This window comes from Bombus flavifrons, chromosome 5, assembly GCF_040668555.2.
Source record: "Bombus flavifrons isolate JBK064 chromosome 5, iyBomFlav1_principal, whole genome shotgun sequence".
NCBI classification, from domain to species: Eukaryota; Metazoa; Arthropoda; class Insecta; order Hymenoptera; family Apidae; genus Bombus; species Bombus flavifrons.
The window spans coordinates 17572862-17592280 of NC_138446.1; the positions used below are offsets into that span (position 1 = coordinate 17572862).

The following is a 19419-nucleotide window of genomic DNA, read 5'->3' on the forward strand; positions in this document are numbered from 1 at the left end:
GAACGTCGTGCCTCCGAACGATTTACCATAGAAATCGTTGCTGACCCCAGGATCCCCGAGATTTCTCGGTAAATTACCGAGGAACGAGTCGCGACACCATGCTCTCCCGTTCGAAATTGCGAGAGGCGAATTAACTGTGCGTCGTCGAGCTAAAAATCCGAGTTAAAAACCCGTGACGAAGGTTAATCGCGATTTATGCCAGGCAACGCCGTCCAAAAGGACTTTTTACAGGTTACCGAGCCACGATCCGGAGCACCGAGATCCGTGCCAAACCCTCGTGTCGCCGGCCACCCGTGTTTTTTATTCGCGGTAATTAATACAAGGGCTCTTTCGCCCCTCTCTTTCTCTCTCTCTCTCTCTCTCTCTCTTCGACGCGTTCGTCTTTCCGACGATCTCGATCGTTTCGTTCGCGCATGCCCAAGCGCGCTACGTCGTCCGAATGTTCGCGATTCGATCGTTTGTGCAAGCGACGCGGGGCAACGTCGACGGACTCGTTACCAACGGGATCAACGAACTCGAGATCGTTTCGGCGTGGACGATTTCCTGCGAAAGGCTGAAATCCTATCGATCGAATATATTGGGCGGCGCGGATCGTAGTTGGCTAGAATTAGCCGGCGTACGGTCGGACCAGCGACGCAAAACCTAAAGTCTGGTTGATCGTAACCGATTGACTACGTCGTCCAGTTTGTCGAGGAAAACGGAGGGGAACGTCGCGGTTCTTAAATGCGAAAGGTCGTAAAGTGTTTACCGGAACGGAGAAGCGTGGGAACGAAGGAAGGTGGAACGGCAAAATTTTGTTGCACAAATACCATCCTTGACTCTCACCGATCGAACCGACGAATTTGCAGAGCTGGCGAATTTACTTTAGAAAAATTCACGAAGCAACGTGAGAATAGCTGAATAGGTCGGGTTACGCGGCCCGAAGAAGATGGAACGTTCGCGAACCGGCGAACGGGACAAGGAAGGTGCACGCAAAAATAATTGGCCTTCGATTCCAGATCGTGAACTAACGAGGGAGCAGTCGTGAGAGAAGGCCATTTTTTTCATCTTGTTGCGGGTATAAATACGCGCGATATCGAATTTTCCGACCCGAACTATCGCGAGGAAACGTTCGAGGTGCGCGATATTCGTTCGTTTCGATTTTCGATGATCGGTCCTTTGAATCTCCGCTTTCGGGCAACGAACAATTATCTGGACGCTATAAAAGAAAGCAAACGTGTCGCAGCGTCTCGTCCGACATCCTAGTCGACGGAACAGCGTTCCAGCGTCGAGAAGCATCGAGATTAGTGTCTATTCGTAGCAACTGGGACGGCACTTAAAAGTTTATTATGGCTCATCAGTTATCGACGATACTTCTCGAGAGTTATTAATATCTTTCGGGAAATCAATATGAAAGACGTGACGCCGCGCTATAACGGATCTCCTTGAAAATCGTTGTATCGGTGTGCATGATTCTCGCGTTAACCCTTCCCGAAGTCGTTTAGTCAGCCACTAATACGAGAGACTATCCCTGTTACCCTTAATTTCTACAAACGATCGACGAACCAACGGTCTCGACGTTCTAGTCGTTGCAGTGCACATCATGGTTATAGGTGGGCGTTATTCCCGGCGTAACGACGCGTTTTCGGTAACGCGTAAAAGAAAGTCGAGCGAATTAGGGCTAAGTTTATCAACGATATCAACCGTATCGTGCTTTTTAAGCAACCGGGTTTGCACGCAACGAGAAACTTCCTAGCCTCGACGCTCTGGAAACAAGCACGGTAATATCGCACGATATACGTATACCGCGACTAATCGGCGCAGGCGTCACGTTTACGAGCGAAAGTCAAACATCCGCGAGAGCAAGGTATCGCGAACATTCGATTTCTCGACGAACGTGCCAGTCGCGATTACTCTCGAAAAGCGTTTCGGGCGGAAGAAGCGCGACGAGACTCGTTCGAAGAAAGAGAAAGGTAAATCGCGGAGAAATCACGGAGGAATCGTCGAGGGTTGGAAAAACGCGATATGGAATAAGCGTGATGCGGGTGGGGGGTAGGCGTTATCGTGCTCGAGTCCCGATTCATCCTTGAAGCAGCTCCCACGCGGTACGAGGCGCAGCCCGAATAGAGGTTAACGTTAAACCGAGAACGGTCGAGAGGAATATATTCGAGCGGAAGAAAGGGTAGAGGGCGAAGGAAGAGCGAGAGAGCGAGAAAACAGGGAAGAGGGACGAGAAGATAGGGGGATGAAATTGGCGGCCGACTAAGAATCGCAGCAGCTCGAGTGCGCCGGTCGCACCACCCTGGGTCGCAGGGATTCGGGCTGGCGCGCAGCCGAATCGCCGCTCTGCGCCACGTGCGCAGTATATCTGCCGCCTGTGTGTCCGGCATCTTGCTGTCTGCTGCTTACCTTCCTACCTTTCAACCTCTGCTCGTCCGTCTACCTACCCTTTGCCTCGTCCCGTATTTTTCCACCACGTGCACGCTACCAATGCCGATCGAACGATCCTTAGGATTACGAGCACCGGTCGAAGCATCGTCGCTGGACTCGTTCACAGGCTGCAATCGTCGCTGTCCGCGAGAACGCGTCTCCGGGGCGTCTCCCGGCAGCCAGCTGTGCCGCGCTGCGACCGCGATCGTTACCCGAAAAGCCGGCTAATGTCGCCCTCTAAATGCGCGAAACGATCTTGCCAAAAAGCACCGGAGCACCGAAAGCGCTGTGACGCGAGCATCACGGCGCCCACCCGTTCGACACCTCCACCGTCTCGCGCTTTCTCTCTTTCTCTTTCTCTCTATCTCTCTCTCTCTCTTTCCCTCTCTCACTCTCTCTCTCCCTGTCGCGTTTTCTCTCCGACACACACACCTCGATTCTCTGGCATCTCCGCGATATCGAGGCTACAGTCGGCGACGTTGCGGAGCCACCTAGAGAGAGGGGGTTCCTGGTGACGTCACCTCTCCGCCATTTTGTCCGGTGACGTCAACCGAGCCACGACCATCACGACCGCCACTACCGGCCGCGTACCTTCCAGCCTGCTCTCTACGTTTTCGCAGGATTCTTCCGTCAACCGGCTGTCCTACCTCCTTCCGATCTACCATCACCGTCTCTGTCTACCGCTATTTTCCTTTTTTGCGTTTTCGAAATGTCCAACTACCTCCGACGATGCAACGTGTCTATAGAACCAAACATGACGACACGAACGCGATTGTAACATTGGGTCTAGCGTTTAGGGTTCGACGATGCGATCCGCCGATCGACCGTACGCGTTCGTAAACGCGAAAAAGCTGGTGTTGTTGGGCCAGTCGCGGTTGTACGAACGTCCAAGCGTCCCAGCACACCGGTGGCTAGAGTGCGTAAATCTAGGTCGAGGTAGTACGTACGGCCGTGGGCAACGGCATTCGGGGGAATTCGATGCAGCGGTTCGCTTATGCTCGGCGTCGAGCGACGCGATCACCCTGCATAACGTTCGTCTTAATTATTCGATTCGAAGCGCTCCAGGCAGCAGTCGATCGACCGCGGTAATCGCATCAGCCGGTCACAGCGTGCCAAGACTTTTCGCTAACGGACACGCGTCACGCGGTACCACCTATCCGATGCTACGAATACTTCGTGTCACGTGTACCGGATAAACTTCGAGAGGAAAGAAATTCCCAGCACCTCGTTCAACCACGAGATCCCATTTGCAACGCGTAGCGAGTAGGACGCGTGGAAGCCGAAATTAATGACACGAAGAACGTTCGACGTTCGTCTGGAAACCATTCTATTTGAGAAATTACCATAGGAAATGAAATTTGCACGACGTTAAGTGGAGAGACACGTCGAACGTCGCTGCTATCAATCGTTATTCGACGCCTTGACTCGCAACTTTGCCATGTCGCAAAGGATACTATACTTGCTCTATCGATAGTACGCCAGGTGTTATCGATTCTTTTAACGAGGATATAGAAATCACCGGTTGCGCGCGGTCTCTCGGCACGTCTCTCGTATTCGGACTTTATTCAACGGACGACTGTGTCTGTCGCGCGACGTCGCTACCGTCACTGAAACGGTAGTTGCGAGCTTCTCGTCAACGGAAGCTATCGCTGCTAACGTAGCGACCGATACGTTGCCACTTTGCGTCAGCCTGTAGATTACTCGACTACTCAGGCGATGGAGTTCGCGTCGGTTCTAACTTCGTCATATTTCGTCCACGCGAATTCCTACCGAATCGTTCGCGAAGAACATGCATCGACTACCCTGATGCGAAAACAGGGACAGATCGATGACGCTATTACGACTGCCTCGTGACGACGTCGTTAGGTCCGATTCGAAAACGTTGATCGTACGAGCAAATTCGCACGAAATAGAAAGCTCGGACAAATCTGGAAATTACGGAGCTTCGTCGATACCGATCCTTCCAAAACACGGTTACCGGGCAAAGCCAGATTTTATCAAAATTTACGCTCCAGTGGACAAAAAGGAGAGAGACGGAGAGACGAAGCGCAATTGGAATACCCACGGTCTAATGCGGACGGAGCCTGATACGAAGCTGAGGCACCATAAATAGCGCTAATAGCATTGTCTGCGCGTTAAACCCGTGTATAAACGCAGGCGGACGTCGGTGAGAAACGGGTGTTGGAAAGCGAGGGAAGGCCAGCGTTAAAGAGCCACCTAGCCATAATAACCGCCTACATAGCCCGGTGAAATTACCTTTCGGTCTATTTGCCCCCAGAAACCGGGGTTACGTCAGCTGTACACGTGTGCGACGAATACGTGTATCCGTTTCGTTTCGACAGTTCCCCTCCGTTCCCCTAACGCGCCCTTGCCCTGCTGCTACCACCACCCCTGACGAATTGTTCTGCGATCGCGCGTTATGTCACTGCGTACGTTTACGAGCGCACCTCGTGTGCCTCGTGTGCGAGTACGTCGATCTACGTGCACTGCCTAATCACAGCCGCATCCCCTTCCGACTTCTCTATCTTCCTCCCGACTCTTGTCACATATCTACGATATCTCATCGTATTAACCTGACGATGTTATTAATTGCAATGGAAATTTGCCACTCGTCCGATAGAATCGAAATTTCGGGCGGCGAGAATAAATTATCGACGATGATCCTGCCGTTGTTATCGAGTACGATAAAGATGTCACGTTCGTGGAAAAAGACGAAATTTCGAGTAGCAAACGGATATTAAATATTCGCGGATAAATCGCGAGGAAGTAATTTTTTATCGAAGAAAATAGAAATTCACGCGCGTAGAGTGTAGGCAACAAGCGTTTGCAAAAGTGGCAGTAACGTGCAAATTTAATTGACCACGGTAGCGAAGAAAGCGGATACACGAGTTCGTTTTAACGCGTTTATTCGTCGTCGCTGCTATAAACGCATCGTCTGCGTCTAAACGCATGCGTTTTAGAGCAGCTCGTCGGTCAGCAACGATTACACCGCGTACTCTAGCTTCGCTGCGATGCGTCGATCGAAAACGCGAATCGCGTTCCGACTGTAGCCGCCGTCCTTTCAAACGATCAAATTTTCCTCGAGATTTTCCAAACTTGCGACAGCCACGTCCCGAAGATAAGCTTCTGCTCGCGATCGTAAAGGACACTCGAGAGAAACCGTTACGCTCCGATACAGACCGAATTACAGACTCTCGGAGGTCAAATTACAGATTCTCTTACGACGAATTAGACGTTAGATCGTCCCATGGAGTATTCGATCGTTCTTCGAACGTACTTTGGTGGATCGAAAGCTACGAACGAGTACAGCGAAAAATCGAACGTTCATTTTCATCGAATGATCTAACAAATTGGACGTCTACTTGAAAACGATGCGAGTTGATTTACGCGCGAAAGATCGATATCGTTGCGGTAATTTACGACCGGTTAACTGACACTACATAGTGGAATGCGATAAATCATGTGAAATCGAATGTCGCAGCCGGCGATATCGAGTCGAAAAACGATTTCCGAGGCGAGAAACGCCGAAACGCGAAACAGCCTTGACAAGCCCAGGGCAAACGCGCGAAAGAGAGGCGCGATCGCTGGCCCTGCAAATATTTGCCTAACTCCCAAACGCGAAGAAATCCGTCGCGTAAACTTACAAACAGTCGAGAAACTGTCGATCGAAACTGTTCTCTGCTCGACGTGTGCGAGTCAATCCGATCGGATCGCAGAATTAATTCGATTTGCGCGACGCAAAAATTCCTAGGGAGGACGATGTTTCGATCGTTCGCGGTGGCCGACAGTTTGCCGATTCGACGACGAGCAACGGCGATGGAAAAAAGTGAATGAGAATCTGAAAGAAGGACGAGCGAACGTTGGGGAAAGGGGAAGAGGGTTCCTGGCAGGGGTGTCTCCAGATTGGCGAGTGCTCGAGCACCAGTCACGACCGAGGATAAAGCCGTATAACTATGTGGCTCGTAACGTGGACGACGAAAGGGGACGGCTATAAACGAGCGAGATCGTCTGGCGCCCGAGAACGTCTCGAAACGCTGCTGCGAGACGCGCATCTATGATTTTAACTCTTTCGGACGAACAGCGACCGAGAAAGAGGAATCGAGAGAAAGAGAAGGGAAGGGGATGGAACAACGTCATGGCCAGACGTCTGACTCGTCCCACGCCCACGCTCCTCGCCACACACGCCATTTCCGAAGAAGTTGCACCAACCAGTGCGGATACGTTTCGTTTTAGAGCTCCGGTGAAAATCAGCCGCCGCTTCGTCTTCCCTCGATTCCTCGGTTAGCGCGGACATTAGTAAAATCGCCCGTTCTTCCAGTATCTTTAAACGCCATCTGATCGCTCGACGATACCGTACGGAGCTACCAAAGACGAACCACTTCGATACCTATGTATCTAGGACCCGAGTGACCTATTTTCGTCCAGCGAAGCCGAACGTTGGCGAGACGTTGTCGTTCGATTCCTATCGAGTAGGACACGTAACCAAAGACAGGCATTACAGAGGTGACGTTGCTGGCTACCTCTCGAAATTTCCTCCTACGCGTATCGCGGCGGTCGGCGGGAAACGCGCGTGGCAGCTCAAAGATTGCGAAATCCTACGTGACTCGCAGCGGAAGAAAGAGGCGGGAGGAAGGTGGCGGGAGGTCGAAGGAAGGTTTCGTGAATCGGAAAATAAAGCACGAGGCGGCAACGGTCGTTCCACGTATTCGAACGGATGATTTGGTGACTGACGCGAGTGAATGAGCGAAACACGCGACCGTGAAACAACCGTTCCAAGAAGCTCGTATTCATTGATAAGGGGAACCGATTAACCGACCGTTCACTGTTCGCCGAAGGATGCTAATTAGAATATGCAAATTCGGTTACACGTATTATAATTCCTAGAAATTTCTGCGACTAAAACAATTTTTGCCGAGTCAATGGATGCGATAACGCGACGTACTCGTGCAAATTCCGCGCAATATCTCGACGTGGAAACGATTACGAGTTTGTTTTCGCGGCGATAAAGTTGCAAAATCGAATTTAGATTTCCCCGGGAAGTTGGCGCGCGTCGAACAACTAGTCCGATGATTTACCGTACCGCTTTTCCCCTTCGAAGTTGACCGGCTGACCTACCGATCTATCTCAAATATTTTCAACTAAAATTTTATACATACAAGGGACTCGTAACTGGAGAATGTTCGATATCAACCCGACGGACGTTGCCACTTTTTTTCCCTTTTTTTATTAAAATTTCGCGACGTTCGGCCTGGCGGAACGCGTTATCGTTGCGTTGTAAATCTCGCCAATCGCAACGAGAAAAGCTGTAAATGATAATCTCCGCGAAGGTTTGAATATTCCAACGATCCATTAAAGAAACTACGATCGCAAAGTCGGTACTTACGGTAGCGCGTGTGCCAAACTCGTTTCCGTAGCTGTTCTCGCTAGTCCGACCACGCACGTACTTGTACCACTTAAAAGACCGGACGTGCCAAGCGCTGCCTTTCTACCGCACCTTCCAAACGTATCACAGCTTCTCGTCCTGCTTTTGGCAGGACGCGTCTGCTCCGAATCGATCTCTCTCTACTTGATCGCGACGCATTTTCGACCAAAGATTTTACCTCGATCCCGAGACAAATTCCAACGTTTCGACCGCGTCGATTCGCATCGTCGTTACGCGATGAATTCTAGAAAACGCTGGGGAATGCAACTCGAATAAATAGATGGCGAGGCCATTCGATGTAGACAACGGGATCCTTGAACTATAACATTCTAGCACGAATGATACGACTCTCGGCCTTCGATGAATCGCGATTCGTCTAATTGAAAGCGCGGCTAGTCGGCTTCGCCGAACCGAAAACGAATCGTAGGACGCGGGAACGCGACGCGTGCCGTCCACGTTCCACGAAACCAGACGCGTCGCTGGAACGCTGAATCGCGCTTTTCAAATCCTTGAACTATGACGTTATAACACCGACGTAACTTAAACGATTATTTAGATCGTGGAGATAGCGCGCGGGAGAAGGGAGAAGGGAGAAGGAAGCGCCGACACAGTTTTTTACATTAGCGTTCTTACTTTTCCGATACGACGCACGATAAATTACCGTTGTTCAAACTTTCCACCGCGCTCGTAGCGCCGGATGAATCGCGTTTCTTTCGCGGCGAAGCGCTTTACAAATTCGATCGGAAAGATTTCTTCCACCGAGATACCGTTCGCTACGTGCAACTTCCGTATCCGTCTGTTACACCCCGTTAATCCTATGGCTGTTCGTAGAGACGCGAGTCGAACGACGAACAACCCCTCGCGGATGGACGAGCTCGGGGACGAAGAATTCTTAAGAACAAAGTCTCACCCCCGTTTGTTCCTACATCTGCTCTAACCGCGTATTTGTATCGTAGAACGCGATGCTCGTTTGCTTGCGCTGCCCAAGGTTTATAAATCAGGGATGTCGCCCTTGTCAATAGTAAGGTCAACCGGGGCGACTCGGTGTCTCCAACTTTTGCCAAGTGGTACGAGAAAAGATAGAAGAAGAGAGCCAAGAGGAGGGCACGGAGGATCGAGAGGCGTGGGGCGGAGTGGAAGAGAGTTGGACGAGCCGGAACACAGGCGAAGTCGACGTATGCGCAGTGTACGTACGCACACACGCAAACACGCAATAATATACGCATTCGCTGGCAGGATTCTCTTTCGCCTATGCCACGAGGTCACCAAGCGTTCGAGCGCCATTGGTCATCGGCAGAGGGGAAGCGAGAACCCGCGTCCTTCGCCACGCAACGTGCCTTACGTATGTCAGCTTGCCCCTTTTGTCGCTGGAATTTCAACTCTCCGCATCTCGCGCGATATTCCAGGAAATAAGAACGTGGAAACGTGGACGAATGCCGGTCGAGGTTGCCACGTAACGCTTAACTTTCTTCGATCTACGATTTTCCTATCTAGGGACAGGACCTTTGACTTTGTCGGATTCGCGAAGCAACGAGTTCGAAAGACACGGGTAGCAGTTGCGCGGAAAATGTTGACGGCCACGCGTCACTCGTCCACGATACCGCCGCCGCTTTCACCCTCGCCTCTTTCCCGAAACGTTCTCCGGCGCCCGATCCGATGAAACTAACCTCGAGGTTCTTTATCCGGTGATAATAAAAACACTGCACGCGATGTCTACGTACGTGTATGCCCGACGCCCATTGTATCCAACGAAACTACGATGGCAATTAGGTTAAACGAACGAAGCGGATCTAACCGTGAGTATTAAACGCACGCGCGCGCGCGCGATATCATCGTGGATGTAAAAGGCATCCCTACGGTGGCATAGTCGACCCCAGGGAATATGCGAGCTTTATTATGTACGAAGGACGTGTATGTGCGAACTAGCCTGGTATAGTCGAAACGTGTGCACGCACACTACGCGTCCTACCGCTGACCTGCTGCACAAAGAAACTTTCGCGATATCGATCTAGCCGATCACCGGTACAGGGCGGAACCGAAGGCTTCGTGCCGGCTTTCGAATTATTAAATTTGTCGTTGGGAGTCGTACGGCGCTCTGCTCTTTCGCGTGTCTAGAAACGCTGGCGATCGCGCAGCCCGTGAAAACGAATTTGCCCATTTACAGCGATCGCTTTGAAAAATTCGATGAAATTCGAGCGTAATCTCCGTTCGTTTGAAACGCAAAACGAGATCGGATTCTACGGAGCACGGTTCGTTTTGACAGCAGACCGATCCGTTGCCAAAGTTTCCGGCCCGAGCGACCATTTAGTTTCGTGGTAGAATGGCCAGCGTAACGTCGGTGTACTTACGCGGGCCAACGGACTGGTTCCTCCGAACGCGAAACACGCCGCGACCGATCTACGCGCTGTCACCGACAGCGACTCGCAATTACTCTCGCGATACCACGATCGAGATGCGACTTTCTACAGTCAGAGTTTATTTCGTCCGTCGTTGGACAGTTTCGAACGAATAAATCTTCGCTCGACCAAGGCAACTTGCAAAATGGAATGACACGCGCCTGATAACCAGCAACTTCCTGCGAGGTTCGCGTCAAACGGTCGATCAAAGTGGCGAAAGAGCGAAAGAAGGAAAAAATAGACGCGGTGAAGAGAGAAGAGTCGGCGTTTGAGAGAAGAAAACCGTTCGGAAGGAAAACCTGTCGGAGATACACAGGCAAGTTTAATCCCGTTGTAGGCAAACCCCGAGGATAAAAGCCACGTCGTTGGAAGGGAATCGAGATTCTTTTGGGAAGAATAGTCTCGCGTCTGCCGAGAAAATACACGGAAAGGTGGATACCTGGCAGCAAGTAACTATATATCTATCGATCGTTCATTCATACCGCCCTTTCGGCCCCTCCTCGGCCGCTCGAGCGATCCTCTTCCACCCCCGTCGCGCGTCCTCTTCCTTCGTCCATGACTCCTCCAGCGTCGTCGTACTCCCCGTTTTACGGGCGTCAGAGCCAGTCCTACCAACTGCGAATCCAAGCCTGCCCGCTCTCACACGTGCCGCGCACCAACTGCCTTCGCCATTCTTGCCAACCTCCGTGCCAGCTAGCTCGGCCCATCTCGGCAAAGCAATCAGCCTCGACAATCGGCCTGATACGAGTCGACGTAACGCTTTCCTAGAAATTTCGACCCAATTTCGCGGCTTTTTACGATGCGAGACGTTGGCGACGAGGGGGCGAGAGAGCGTTCCGCCACAGGGGCTGTCCTCCTTCGCCATTCCAAAACGTCCGATGCAATTTTTGGATCGTCGGTTAGGCACGAGCTTTCTTCCTCGAGATCGTCGAGACTCTTCTCTCGCCTACGTAAGAAATTTTCGCCTCTCTCTCTCTCTCTTCACTCACACAGTCTTTCACACACACACTCTTTGGCAACGACCAAGTTAGCGGAAACAATTCCAACGAGAAAGAGAAGAAATCGAGAATCTCGAGTCGAAGTTCATAAAAATTCACCGCCGACGAAACAATGCGACGACTTACGTGACACGAATGGAAAGGCGATTCGCTTTTTCGCGCGATTCGCCGGTATTATCTTGGAAATAGTCACGCTCGAACGTGTCCATTAGATCGATCGAATCGAGATTGGATGCACGGGGGACGCGATTAACCGAACGAACGACAAAACGACCGGCCGGCACGCTTCGAGCCATTATTTAATTGACAGTTACGTAACGCCGGCTTTTACGTGACAAACCAGCCTTACGGATCTCTAATAAATTAACGTCCAGTCGGACACTCGAACCGGGATCTTCGACCTCCTTTCGCAATCCTCGACGCAACCTTTCAGAAACCGGGGATATTACGTTCCCCGTATCTATACGCTGTACGTTATACGAGCGTGGAAATTTTGATCGCACGCGAATTATCCTGGCGTTCGACGGTTCGCTCGTTGCTCGGATGCAGCGAGTTTTCACTTTTACGTATTCCACGAAGCCCAAACATCGCGTGTGTAGTTTTCCAACTCGAATTGCTTCGAGCGCTATCTTCCATACTCTCGAGGCATCGCCTTAACGACAATTCGCGCGATTCCCCTTCCCCCCGTCCGTCCGTTTCGCCAAATATCAGGCCAGGAGTTTCGTCTTCGAAAGCGCACGATGGTACGCCGATTCAAAGTCGACGATCGAGTCAAAGATAGAGGCGACACGTCGAAGGCAGTTTGGATTCGGGTCGTCGACCTTCGTTTTCAGGTATTTTCGATGGAGACGCGTAAAAATTTGAGGCAGTCGCAGCAGCCGCTTAGCCCGGGCATTTCAGAGACGAAGCTCGATCGGTCGCGTGGCTACGAACGCTCGCGATCGCTCGACGTTTCAACGAAAACGATAAATCGCCCCGTATAAAATAAATTTCAAACGCGGCTTGCATTTGCAAGTGGCGAGCGCACGAAAGAAAAATGACGCGGTGCAGGATGAACGTCGCTACCCGCTTCTAATTGATCTCGTTCTCTCGCCGATTATTTAACACGGACGATTATGCGACGCGGACACCTGCCGTACGTACTCCGTGTTATACGATTTCGTGGGTAAAACGCCGCTAATAAAAGTGGAATTCTCGTTCGATGAAAATCGAACGCTACCGTCTGACCAGAGATTTCCACCGCAGCCAACTATTCTTTGCAGGCAACGGAATTCACGTTGAAAGCCTAATAGTTCGGCAGTTAATTTTCTTGGTCGATCGTGACTCTGAATGTCGATACGCTCGTGTTTACAGATATTTTCTGATACGAGAGTGGCACGGGACTCTAGACGTTGGCCGTTTAAACGCGCGTCCTTACGACATGGCAAAAACTTTAAATCGTTTCTCGCCGTATTACGGTAATGTCGCTGCGACCGAGCGTGCGACCAGACTCTGCCTTTAAACGGTACAAATTTTACGATACACGCTGCGTATCTCTCCTTTCCTTACCTTTCCTCGCAGACGGTATTAATTTGAAAATACTTGTCCAACTTTTTTTCCAGCGAGTCGCGCAACCGTAACACCGAACAACGTTAAAGCAATTATTCACGGAGAAGTTAGGTTCAAAGGTTCGATCCATTAAGCGACGCGTCAGAATTTAATCGATACGATTAAAGGGCAAAAAGAGGACAGGCTGTGCGTAGGCGTGAGCGTAGGTCTGTCGCAGAAACTCGAGGATTCCTGCCTCCTTCGAGAAATACGATCGCTTCTTTGACGGATGCTTAACGAAGGAAGGTAGTAAAGAGAGAGAGAGAGAGAGAGAGAAAGAGGGAGAATATCGAAAGCAACGCAGGCAGACGAACGACAGACGCAAAACATCGGCGAGGATGAGCGTTCGCGACTTCTGCGTAGCGATCGTGGCGTTCCCTTTAACTGGTCGGCTACGTTGCATTCGTGGACACGAACAGACAGCAGTGGCTGATAAGCGACGCGATGAAAGCTCGATAAGAACGGTGGGATAAACGGGGTCAACGCGATACGACAGACAGAGCCGGAGAAACGACTCGTCGATGTATCGTGACACGTCGTTTGCCGGTAATTTTTTTTTTTTTTTTTTTTTTCTGATCCATCGAACGAGCATCGAGTCGATGGACAGAATTTTTCAAAGAATCGCAATTAGAATCGATCTCGAACGTTCGTTTCCCTCTGGTTCGAATCTTTCGTACGAACGAACGAACGAACGAACGAACGAGATACTCGAAGGTAAGGTAAGCCGGCGTTCTTGAAATGTTTATACGTCGAACGGATAAGGGTCGATTGATCCTCGCCGTGCTACGCTACCTCGTAAAGAGGTCAAATGGGAAACGGCACCGCGTTCGATGCTTCGAATCGTTGATTCGAGTTGCGAAAACTTAGCGACGTGCAACGGATCTCTCGAGTTGATACGTCGATGGACAAAGCGATTCGTTTCGTGCGGATCGAGCAGAGCGAAGCGTGGAGAAGCTCGTCGACGGAACGCGACGAGTCGGTACACGCTGGTGCGGTAAAACGAACACACCGGTAGTCCGACTCGAACGCGGAGTACGAGCAAACGGCTGCATCCAGAACGGGAAGGTTCGTCGACGTCGAATAAGATAAATAGAAAGAAAGCGAAGCGAACACGGTATCGAAGGTGATGTACCGACAGCGACAGATTATAACGCGTAACGACGACCAACGTTGGTCGACGACGTTCGAGCGACAGAGAAGGAAAGAGCGTTGCAGACAACGGAGAACGATCTGGCAACGAAATCGCTAGGGCGAAGAATCGGAACGAGAGCCGTCCCGGTTTCGCTGAACTCACCTCTAGAGGGAGGCAGGGGCTGGTTGCGGCCATGTTCCTACATGCGTTCGAGCCTCTGCCCTGCTGGCGATTCCCTCTTCGTGCTGAGGCACCACTTTAAGAAACCACACTACACTCGACGAAAGGTTTCGTCTGCACGACGAACACAGAGTAGCCCTTTGCCAGTAAAAACGAACAGAAAGAAACGGAAACGGAAAAAAATCACCACGTACCACTTTTTCTCTTCGATATCCTTTTTCGTTTCTTCGTTTCTTCGTTTCTTCGTATGGTCGGTGGTCGAACCGTCGACGTACGCGCTTCGTTCCGATCGTTTCTTCTTCCTGTTGACCGCTCGTTCGCGCAAATACGATCGCTCGCAGAGACTCAGACAAACTGGAGAGAGGGAGAGAGAGAAGAGAAGGGGGGATGTGCCTCTTCCTCTCTCCTAAGCTCTAAACTCCGTGGATCTCGACGACGAGACAAGCGAAACCAACCACTACCTTCCTTTTCTTCTTCCTCGTCTTCCTCCAGCACCTCTCTTCCTCTCCTTCTTCCTCCTCGTCGCCGATGTCGTCGCCTTTCCTCCCTTTCGAGTCTCCCTCCCCTCCTCCCGTGCGACAACACACAAGAACGCACTCTCGATCGGTCTCGCAACGACGTCGATGATTCCTTTCTCTCCTCTGCTCCTGCTTCCGTTCTCGATCCCGATCTCGATCCCGGTCCCGATCCCGAACTCGCACCCACACCCGCACCCGCGCTTGCACTCGTACTCGCACTCGCACCTGTTCCTCTTCCACCGCCGCTTCCTCCTCCTCCAGCTCCTCCTCCGCCTCCTCGTTCGCGTCCACGTCCTCCTTGGAAGCGGTCGCTGCTTCCGATCCTGCCGTTCCTGTTCTTCCTCCTTCTCGTCGACGTGGTCGTCGTCGTCGTCGTCGTCGTCGTCCTCGTTGTCGTCGTCGTCCTCCTCCTCCTCCTCCTCCTCCTTCTCCTCCTCCTCGTACTTTCTCCTCGCCTGTCGATTCTCGTCCTCGTCCTCGTCCTCGTTCTCGTCCTCGTCTTCGTCACCGCCGCCGTCAACCGCCACTGTACCACGTTCTGGTACGCATAACAAACGCACTCGCGTCCCTCAGCGTCCCCGAGGGCGACCGAGCGGCGACCACGAAAACCCCTTCACCGACACTCGTCGCACACTTTCTCTCCCTCTCCTCGTCGCGTAATCACTCGCCCGCTCTCGTCTTTCCACCGTATTCGATCCGATTCACGCTGCTTCGCGTCCACGCGTCCACCTCCGGGTCCACGTTCACGTTCACGTCCGCGTCCGCGTCGTTTCCGTGTCCTCCTTCCTACGATCCCTAACCCCTATCCCTATCCCTATCCCTATCCCTATCCCTATCCCTATCCCTATCCAGATCCCAATCCCTATCCCGATCGTTCCGCCTGCTCCTGCTCCTGCTCCTGCTCCCCCGCGTTTCCCAACTTACGAAACAAACTACGCTCTCTTCGTATTTCGTGCTCGCGCCCTCTCGTCTCTCGTCCTCGTCCTCGTCGGCGCGCCGCGAGCGCTTTTCAAGGCCCGTGGTCGCGGATCATCGGCGATGCGCGCGATCCCAGAGTCCAACCGAGCCAAAGGGAGGATTCCGAACGAACTTTCCAAGGGAATCGAATGGCCCTTCTCTCTGCTCCTTTCCCCTTTCTCTCTTGTCCGTTTCACTCGGCCGGAAGTTCACGCACTACCTACGTTCCCCGAGCGTCGGAGCTCGTGGCCACAGCGGGACGGTCGCTCGACTACGTTCTCTCGCACTTCCACCACCACCTACACACGCCTTCTCCGTCCCTTTTCGCTATACCTGCCTTCTCTCTCCCGCTCTCTTTCTCCTTCGCTGCCACCACTACCGACCGTTTGCGCCCCCTTTCTCTCGCTCGCTCTCTTCTTCTTCCTCTCCCTCGATATCCGTCCCTCTCGCTTCCCTCTCGGCTCCGCGGCTCTTCGTCCTCCTCCGCGAATTCACCCTCTCGCTTCTTCTCTATCCGCCTCCTTCCTCCTTGCCGCGCTTCGTCCTCCTCTCTTCGACCGATTTTCGCGCCGCTTCTTCGTCGCTCTCTAGCCTCGTGGCCTCGCGAGCTTCTCTCCTCGTCCGCCTCGAAATTCCGCGGTTCAGCGTTTCCGTTCCTCTGTCCGCTACTTTCCACCTCCCTCTCCTCTCTCATTCTCTCTTTCTCTCTTTCTCTCGCGATTTTTCCCCCTTCGCTATATATCCGTCTCTCTTTCCCTCTCTGTCTTTCGCGCGCGCGCGCGCGCGCTCCTCTTTCACTCCCGTCCCTTCCCAGAACCGAGTTGTTACCCTCTCTTTCCAATCGACGAGTTCGCTCTCGTTCGCCACGTTGCTTCGTCCTCGTCTCTCCTCGCCTTTCGCCCCCAAGTGGGGAGGAACAGGTGCGTATCGCCATCCACGAGGCACCCTCCGAAACGTTTCCTTTGAAATTTGACAGGAATTCGAAAGCACGCGTCGATGTCGTTGTTTCGCGTGCGCGTCTTTCCAGCCAGTTTACATATCGGTTTGTCATGTACCTGGCGTTCTTCGACATTGTTTACGTTGTTTCGAATTATGATCGTCGCTCGGTAGATTCCAACGACCCGTCGATAGGTAACGAGCATACTTTTTCTACTATTGTCGTCGCAGAGTTCGACCGTGTCGTAAATCAAGCCGCGTGCAAAGTTTGTAAACTACTTCTCGCTTATAGTTGGCGCGCAACGTGTTCAACGCTTATTAGTCCGTTGGAAACACGTGTCGTTTACGTCACGCGTTACGCTCGAACCGCTTGAATTCGAACGACTCTCCAAAGCCCTGATACGATTTCTCGTAAGATAGATGGCCTTTTTCTACGACTTTTCCATTTACCAAGACACCACGCGGAATAATTTCGCATCCGTTGCTCCGTTTCTCGCTAGAAAATCTTCGAAATAGACGACTCGAGCAAGACGACCGATCGAAGAAGATCGTTCGATGGCGAGGCATTTTCGAAAGCAACGGACGCGTAAGAAAAGACGTTTAGCCGTTCTTGCGACCAGGTGTTGGAACGCACGGCTGGATCGCCGGTGTGCGTAAGAATTCGTGACCGTAAGTGAGCTTTCGCTCTCGTAGGTGTACGTCGAACCGATACTGCCGGCACCGTCAAGAGACATGCGCCACTGCGCTTGCAAACGCAGGGAAGGGAGACGAGCTTTCGGGGTGCACGAACGTTCCATGCGATCCCGGCGCCCCGTCCACCCTTTCCGCCTGTCGAATAATTCATAGAAAACCATCTTTGCCAATACCGGCAATCGTGATTCGCATTTGGCGCTTCAAGATCACGGAACACCGTCCGACAATGATTATTTAACATGCTGTCGGCTACGAGGAAAACATCGGCTGCTTCGGCTGGTTCAACGATCCCATAGCGCCGATATCGTTAATCGCCCTTGCCAACGAAACCAGGTAACGACTCCAGAGGTCTCGTTGCCGAAAGAAACCTCTCCCTTATCCGACGACCGACTTCCTCCCGTTTCTCGATCAACCGACTCGTCGTCTACTTTCCCTACCATTTCCTTCGGAGACTCGTTCGTCGCGTGTAACGCGTTCTACGAGTATGTAAGTTTCGTGCGAAACAGGTTACGTACTCGTGACCATTCGTGACCGATCGAAATATAATTCCGTGTATTCTTTCAGTCGGTTCTAATTGATCAAGGTTCTCGGTGCGCCGTATATCGGGTTATCTATCGGATACAGAGTAGCTTGCGGCCGAAATCGAACCGGATTACCAACGCGGCGCGAGAACAAACGCGATCAACGGCTCGTCGATAAATCTTGGAACGCCGTAAAATCGTTATTTTCCGATAAACGATCGGTCCATCGTCGACGTAATCTCGGACGGACAGAGTCGGCAGGTCTTTAGGCGGAAGAAACAAACGCACGGCTTGGATGCTCGCTGGAGTGCACGTGCCCGTGTGTGCGCTCGTTTATTTAGGGGAGAGAAAAGAAAAAAGAAAGAGTCACAGCGTCGCGATGCGATGCGCTCGGATGGCTGCGCCGTTTCGCGCGATTCCACGGTATAAAGGATTCGGTTTTAAATCCGCGAGACTGTATGGAAGCATGGGTATAGCGGTAGCGGCGGGGAGGGAGAGGAAGCGGGAAAGAGGAAGTAAAAGAGAGACGGGTTCGTAGGAAGGAACGAGAGAGGGTTAGCGGTCGAGGGACAGCGAAGCCGAAGGGTGCAGGGGCAGGCAGAGTTCTGGGTTTCTGGGTTCGCTCCGCTACGAAGTTCGGAAAGGCTGCTCTGTACGACGAATGTGGAACAGTAGGTCAGCGCACTCCGTGACCCCCGCCGCGGCCTACCCCTCTTCGGTGCATACACCCTGATGCGATACGTACGACCCTCCGATTCTCCCGCTGCTTCCCTTCCCTCCACCGTTCCGCCCCCCTCCTCCCCTATTTCTCTCTTCCTTTCTCTCTCCCTGCCTTTTACTCGACGATTCTCTCCTGCTTTCGCGCGTTCGTTCGCTCTCGCCTCTCCCTCTCGCCCTCGCCGATCCTCTCCTCCTCCTCCTCCCGTTTTCCGTTTCCTCCTTCCTTCTGACCGATCGCGTTACCTTACGCTACGTTACTAGCTATGTACGTTCCGCGCGAACGCATGGTGTTGGACCGATCGCGCGGTACGTTCTACGAGATTAGCGAGTCGTTCTTTTCGATTGCTCGAACGAACCTCGAGAAGGTAACCGACTCTCGTAACGCGTCTCAGAGATTCGACCACCGCGACCGATAAGCGGCACCAGATCGAACCGGAGTTTGTCGTCGTCTCCGTTTCTCGTTCGAATGCAGGTGATCGTTCCCCGGTTATCGACTCGTACGCCTCTGCTCCAAGCGTTTTCGGCTCGTGCGCATCGTTCGTCCGACGTTCAATTCCTGGCATCGATCGTTGTTTTATCATCTCGAAGGAAAACGTTCGGCGATGTTACGCCGGCCGCGTAACTGGCAACTCGCTGGTCGGCTTCGACCACCGGCGTACGAAACCGTGGATGCTCGTTCGTGCGTACGGTTTTGCAAAATTTGTACGATTTAACCGAGCCAAGTCGAGCCAGTCGACCACGCCGGCATACGCTTCTCTCGCCGCTTTTATTTGGGTCGTTTAGCAAACTATCGTTCGCGATACGCGCGACTTGCTCGCGGACCGAGACGATACTATCCGGTGCACGCGAACGCGAACGCGATAAAATCAATATGTCTGCTCCTCTCCTCTCTCTTTTGTTCCGCACGCTTTATTATTTCTCTTTCCTCGTTCCTGGCCGAATTCGCGTCG

General features: G+C 52.3%; 1 protein-coding gene across 27 annotated transcripts in view; it reads right to left on the minus strand.

The window, feature by feature from the left end:
• Nucleotides 1-19419, minus strand: part of cac (calcium voltage-gated channel subunit cacophony) — a 108792-nt gene that overhangs the window by 41439 nt on the left and 47934 nt on the right. Inside the window, exons 1-2 of one of the 27 annotated variants that reach the window (XM_069113405.1) lie at nucleotides 14319-18083; nucleotides 14107-14200 (exon numbers count right to left, since the gene is read on the minus strand). The exons of 23 other annotated variants lie outside the window; for them this stretch is intronic. The gene's annotated coding sequence lies outside the window, so the exon portion shown is untranslated. Of the gene's footprint in view, nucleotides 1-14106; nucleotides 18084-19419 lie in introns of those variants that run through there. 3 more of the 27 variants (XM_069113404.1, XM_069113406.1, XM_069113403.1) reach the window with 3 other exon arrangements.